This window comes from Amphiprion ocellaris, chromosome 13, assembly GCF_022539595.1.
Source record: "Amphiprion ocellaris isolate individual 3 ecotype Okinawa chromosome 13, ASM2253959v1, whole genome shotgun sequence".
Lineage (NCBI taxonomy): Eukaryota > Metazoa > Chordata > Actinopteri > Pomacentridae > Amphiprion > Amphiprion ocellaris.
The window spans coordinates 1,217,322-1,223,511 of record NC_072778.1 but is presented as its reverse complement, the minus strand read 5'-3'; the positions used below and the strand labels follow the sequence as shown (position 1 = coordinate 1,223,511).

The following is a 6,190-nucleotide window of genomic DNA, read 5'->3' as shown; positions in this document are numbered from 1 at the left end:
ACTCACATCCTCACTGAGACTCTGCTTCTCCACTATTGGACTCTGCCCCCCCCCCCCCCCCCCCCCCCCGGATTTAGCTTAAAATAAGTTTTCCCAGCTAATTTTAAGATCTCAATATTCTAAACATTGTATCTTATTTCCAGAACTCTTATCAAGCCATTTTCACTTGTTCTATTGGCAGAATTTTTTCACTTATTTCAAGGTAAAAGTTCCTTGAAATAAGTTTTTTTTTCTTGTTTTGAGAGGAGCATTTTTCCAGTGCAGGCTCTGAATTAACTGTGAACTGAGAGGAAACAGACTGAAGCTGCAATTTACTGGATGTTTGCTGCTGAAACCACAACAGCAGCAGAATCCAGAACTGTCTGCAAACATTATGATTCATTAAATTCTGCTATAAATCTGGTTCCATTCTTGTTTCACTGGTTTATCGGTGATAAATTGGAGTAATTACAATCACCAGGAAACGGTTTGAGGTTCTGCTGCTGTGATTAGAAGATTAGTTTGACATTTAAAACCTCAAAATACCACCGAGATCTTCAGATTCTGGAGCTCTTAAATCACAATAAACACTCTGAAAGCTGATTAACTTCTGCTAATGAGACGCGTTTAACTCGGCGATAAGATCTGAGATCAGTGTTTGGAGAAGATTTAACCTTGTTAGATAACAGTCTGGATGGCAGGAGGAGGAAACATCTGAAGGAAACTGGAGGAAACATCTTGGCCACATTTCTCACAGATGTAAGATCTGATTTTAGGTTTATATTTACTGTTCAGTGCATTTAAAACCTGTGATGGAGCTTCACCTGGTGGGTTAACATGAAAACCAGATGGTTTACTAAACCTCTGACTGGTTTAAAGTCTGGATCACAGCGTTGGAGGTTAAATACTGAGATGGAACCAACCTGCACCTGTTAAACTCCGATCATCTGCTGAATTCCCTGAATCTACATGACAGATTAGCTTCATTATTTTAGATTCACACCTTTTGGGATTGGTTAATTACAGTTTAATGTCATTTATGTCCATGAAAACGCACAAAAAGTCATAAAATAAACTGAACTAAATCTCTAGAAGAATTTTAGCTTTTTTATTGATGAACTTGAGTTTTTCTGTTTCAGAACAGCTGTTGGTTCCATGTTCACTGAATTAAACACAGATTTTAGTAAATCAGATATTTAGTTTTAGTGTTTTGGCTGCAGCTGAAAGTGAACTTAGATATAATAAGATGCTGATTTAATACAGAATATAATCATCTTTATACTCAGAGAACATCATGTCTGACCAGTGGGCTGAACTAGAACCAGCATCTGGAGGCTGTAGGTGAAGCTGGTAGCTGTTAGCGGTTAGCTGGTAGCTGTTAGGGGTTAGCTGGTAGCTGTTAGCGCTTAGCTGGTAGCTGTTAGCGGTTAGCTGGTAGCTGTTAGGGGTTAGCGGGTAGCTGTTAGCAGTTAGCTGTCAGCGGTTAGCTGGTAGCTGTTAGGGGTTAGCTGTTAGCGGTTAGCTGGTAGCTGTTAGGGGTTAGCTGTTAGCTGTAGGGGTTAGCTGGTAGCTGTTAGGGGTTTAGCTGTTAGCGATTAGCTGGTAGCTATTAGGGATTAGCTAGTAGCTGTTAGCGGTTAGCTAGTAGCTGTTAGCGGTTAGCTGTTAGTGGTTAACTGGTAGCTGTTAGGGGTTAGCTGTTAGTGATTAGCGGTTAGCTGTTAGCGCTGCATCTATCCTCAGCATGAAGTGTCTTGTATGTTGGATCTATGAAGCCTCCTGTTACATGCTGATGTAAACACGCTGCCTGTTTCCATGGTGACGTTTGGCTGCTTTTGTTCATTAATAAACAGGAAGCTGTTAAGGTGTGTGTCCACTAGATGCTATTTTCCCGCACGGCAACGTACCACATCTGAAAATCTCACGGACGGCAGGCGGCCACTAGCGGACCACAACATGGTCGCATGACAGCTCTGAGCAACAGCAGGCCGCTACGTGGTCACGTGACCGAGCTTTCAGCATGACGGTCTGGTAGGATAAACACAGCAGCTCTGCCGCAAACTTTCCCTTTTATTTCAAAAACACATCAGCGAAAAGTATTTCTGAAAGCATTTGAAGCAGAAAATAATCTGCAGCAGCTGAATCTGTCCTTGTTTTAGGTCACTGACGCCTAGTTTAGAAGTTTGAGGACAGTTTCACGATGTGTGAAATCTCTACACGCCGCATCCGATTTGCATAAAGTAGAAGTCAGTCTATTTTATGCAAATGAGCTGCAGCCCTCTCCAGGTAAACACACCGGATCACAACTGGAAAAGCACCACAACCGGACCAGCATGCCACATGCAGCGCATTTCCAGCTGCGATCCTGTGTGTTTACCTGGAGAGGGCTGCAGCTTATTTGCATAAAGTAGACTGGATGCATCGTGAAACTGTCCTCAAACATCTAAACTAGCCGTCGGTGAAATAAAACGAGGACAGATTCAGCTGCTGCACAGATTATTTCTCGCCTCAAATGCTTTCAGAAATACTTTTTGCTGAAGTGTTTTTGTAATAACAGACAAAGTTTGTGGCCGAGCCGCCATGTTGGTCCGGCTTGAACTCCAGGAGCAGTCGATGCGTTTGTCCAATCAGGTGCAGGCAAGGTGCTTAAAGAAGGTCGGCAGGTGTTGAACACAGTTCGCCATGGAGGAGAAGCTTATAACAGCTGGATCTGCACACGCATCATAACCATTAGTGTTTTTGAAATAAAAGGGAAAGTTTGCGGCCGAGCCGCTGTGTTTATCCGACTCATCTGCCAGACTGTCAAGCAAAAAGCGCTGTCATGTGACCATGTTGTGGTCCGCTAGTGACCGCCCGCCGGCCGTGCGATTTTCAGATGTGGTACGTTGCCGTGCGGGAAAATCGGATCTAGTGGACACGCGCCTTTAGTGTTTAAGCTATGAAGAAACATGAATCATTGAATTAATTCTGTCAGAGAAGAAGTGAGAGGATCAGTGGAGTCTCTAGATGTTGGACTGAGACTCATCAGGTTCCTGTTGAAGCTGAAAACGATCTTCTCATGGATGTCCTGGAACTCCTCGGCAGAGTAATAATCTCTGGAACTGAGTGACTAATGGAGAAATAATTAGTGAAGAACATTAAGTTCTTCTGGGAGATCTGGAGCTGATTAGACTCTATGTTCGTGTGTTTTTGGTTTTTCTCTCCTGGTCCTCTGGTCTGATCCTCATCTGCAGTTTCATCTATATTCATTCTAACCCAGGAGTCTGACAGCAATCTAGTAGAAATACTACATTTACCCTCTGACGCTACATTTACCCTCTAATACTACATTTACCCTCTGACACTACATTTACCATCTAACACTACATTTATCCTCCAATACTACATTTACCATCTAACACTACATTTACCCTCTGACACTACATTTACCCTCTAATGCTACATTTACCCTCTGACACTACATTTACCATCTAACACTACATTTACCCTCTGACACTACATTTACCCTCTAATACTACATTTACCCTCTGACACTACATTTACCCTCTAATACTACATTTACCATCTAACACTACATTTACCCTCTGACACTACATTTACCCTCTAATACTACATTTACCCTCTGACACTACATTTACCCTCTAATACTACATTTACCATCTAACACTACATTTACCCTCTGACACTACATTTACCCTCTAATACTACATTTACCATCTAACACTACATTTACCCTCTGACACTACATTTACCCTCTAATACTACATTTACCCTCTAATACAGATTCAGATTCAGATTCACTTTATTGTCATTGCAACAAGTGCAACGAAAGGTAAGGTGCAGGCCATACAGTGCAAAATACAAAATATATATATAAAAGCTTTGTAATAATAAAAACAAAAACACAAAATGACAAGATGGATTTCAAATACTACATTTACCCTCTAACATTACATTTACCCTCCAGTACTGCATTTACCCTCTAATACTACATTTACCTGCTAGTACTACATTTACCCTCTAATACTGCATTTACCCTCTGATACTACATTTACCTGCTAGTACTACATCTAGACAGAGTTCTACTAGAACTTTACTACAACATTCAGGAAGCGCCTGGAGGCAGAAACAGCTCTTTCTTGCAGTATTGCAGAGATATTTAGTGATCAAACAGAAACACTGGAAGGATTTTAATAACTTTAATGTACTTATGCTTTTCAGGAACATGTTTCAGACTGAGATTTGTTCTGCTCGATGATTAATATTAAATACCTCAGTGAAGATCAGGAATTAAAGCCAACTTAACCTGCAAAATGTCAATATTTCAGATAAAAAAATGTACCAATAGGGTTTTAAAGCAACAGAAAGAACCCAAATGAAGCAGAGAAGCAGAACCAGTCCAGTGGTTTTAACGAACAGATCTGTTGCCTTATTAAACTAAAATCAGAGCATTCTTCTATTATTTCTGACTATTTGAGGAACAGAAATGCTTTAATGTGCTTAAACGTGCTGTAAATGAAAACCAAGGAACAACACTGACTGTAAAATCTGTCAGTTGTTTTTTTACACAGAGATAACAGAAAAACTCCTTGTGGAGAAAAAGAGTTGAAAAATGTCCACAAAACTGATGTTTTTCATTCTTCTATTGCTATTCTGTGTAATATTCTTCTTTTTCAATCATCAAAATGTTCAAAATCTGTGAAAAGTGAAAAATAAACATATTTCAAACTTGAAATCCTTCTTGTGTGGACAAAAATATAAAACAAACAATAATAGAAATGACTATTCTGAACTAAAATGACATAAAAACACATTGATTGTTATTATTGACCCACTGATGGAAGAGTTTAGGTCCAATCACTGGATCATCTGAGGGTTAAAGAGAGAAAAAACATCAGTTCCATTCAACTCTGAGGTGGGTTTAGTGGTTGAGGCAGTGAAAAGCTGGAACCCTAAAATAAAACCAGCCTCTCTGTGTTTCTGAGGATTCATCCTCCAGAGACGTTGTGATATAAATGTGGATGATTCCTCCTCCAGGTCTCTAACATCCTGTTCCTGTCACCTCCTGGCCTCCAGACCTGCTGGATGACATCTATTAGGTCCAGGATGATCCGTCCTCCTCCTGGCTCTGGACGGAGGGAAGTGGCAGCAGATGATTCATGGAGCGATGACTGACGGCTGATTTACGATTCAGCGCCGAGCTGTGAGAGCTTAGAATCATTTCTTATTTTAATTCTTACCGCAGGTGACGGCGGAGGGATGGCAGCCAATTATCTGAAGTGTTTCTGCTCTCTGTGGAACAGCTGACGGAGCTCCCTGACAGTCCGAGCAGCAGGAAGAGGAGCTGCTACCTGCAGGATCACAGGTGGATCGGATCTATCCAGGACCCAAACAGAGACATGGTCACCAGTAATTAACCGGCAGGGTTAGCTCCAACCACAGCTCTGCTCACAGTCTCTCTCTGGAAACCCATCTGTTCCTCAACGTTCCACCTGATTCTCCATCCATCTCCTCCTGCATCAGGGTCAGATGTTACTGCAACATTAAAGGTCAACATACATCATTTTATTCTGCCTTGAATGTACCTTTATTGGAAAAAAACCCATCTACAGATGATCCTGGTTTCTTCTTTTATCATCTAGAACTTGTTCTGACCAACCGCCTATTGCTCCAAAATACTTGAAAATGACGAAACAATGTCAAAAATTGGTCAATAAATTCTTAAAAATGACATGAAAATTATCCAAAAATACCCATAATGACTCACATTTGTCAGAAATTTCTAGAAATTGGTCCAAGATGACTTTAAATTTGACAAAAAATAATTTAAAAAATAGTTTTTAGGTAAAAAGCAGACCTTTTATTTCATGTTTTGACCGATCCCATGACAGAAAATGTCAGAAAATGTCCTAAATTATTTTAAAAAATGTTAAAAATGACATGAAAGTTGTCCGAAAATAACCAAAAATTGTCCAAAATGACTCATATTTATGAGAAATTTCTAGAAATTGCTTCAAGATTATATTAAATTGGACAAAAATGACTTAAAAGGCAGTTTTTAGATAAAAATCAGACCTTTTATTTCATTTACTGTAACTTGTGCAGGATTTAAAAGGAGTGAAATGAGAGTAAATGTTTAAAGAAGCATTAGTTTTACAGTATAGATGGAGAATATCTGTGGCGTTTCTCCGTTCTCAGCCTGTCACTGCCC

At 40.1% G+C, this 6,190-nt stretch overlaps 1 long non-coding RNA gene across 1 annotated transcript; it reads left to right on the top strand.

Moving 5' to 3' along the window:
* Window positions 1-508: 508 nt before the first annotated feature.
* Window positions 509-5,759, top strand: LOC111563097 (uncharacterized). The gene is made up of 3 exons (XR_002745661.3): window positions 509-738; window positions 5,017-5,182; window positions 5,283-5,759. It is a non-coding gene; the product is annotated as an uncharacterized LOC111563097 (long non-coding RNA).
* Window positions 5,760-6,190: the final 431 nt, after the last annotated feature.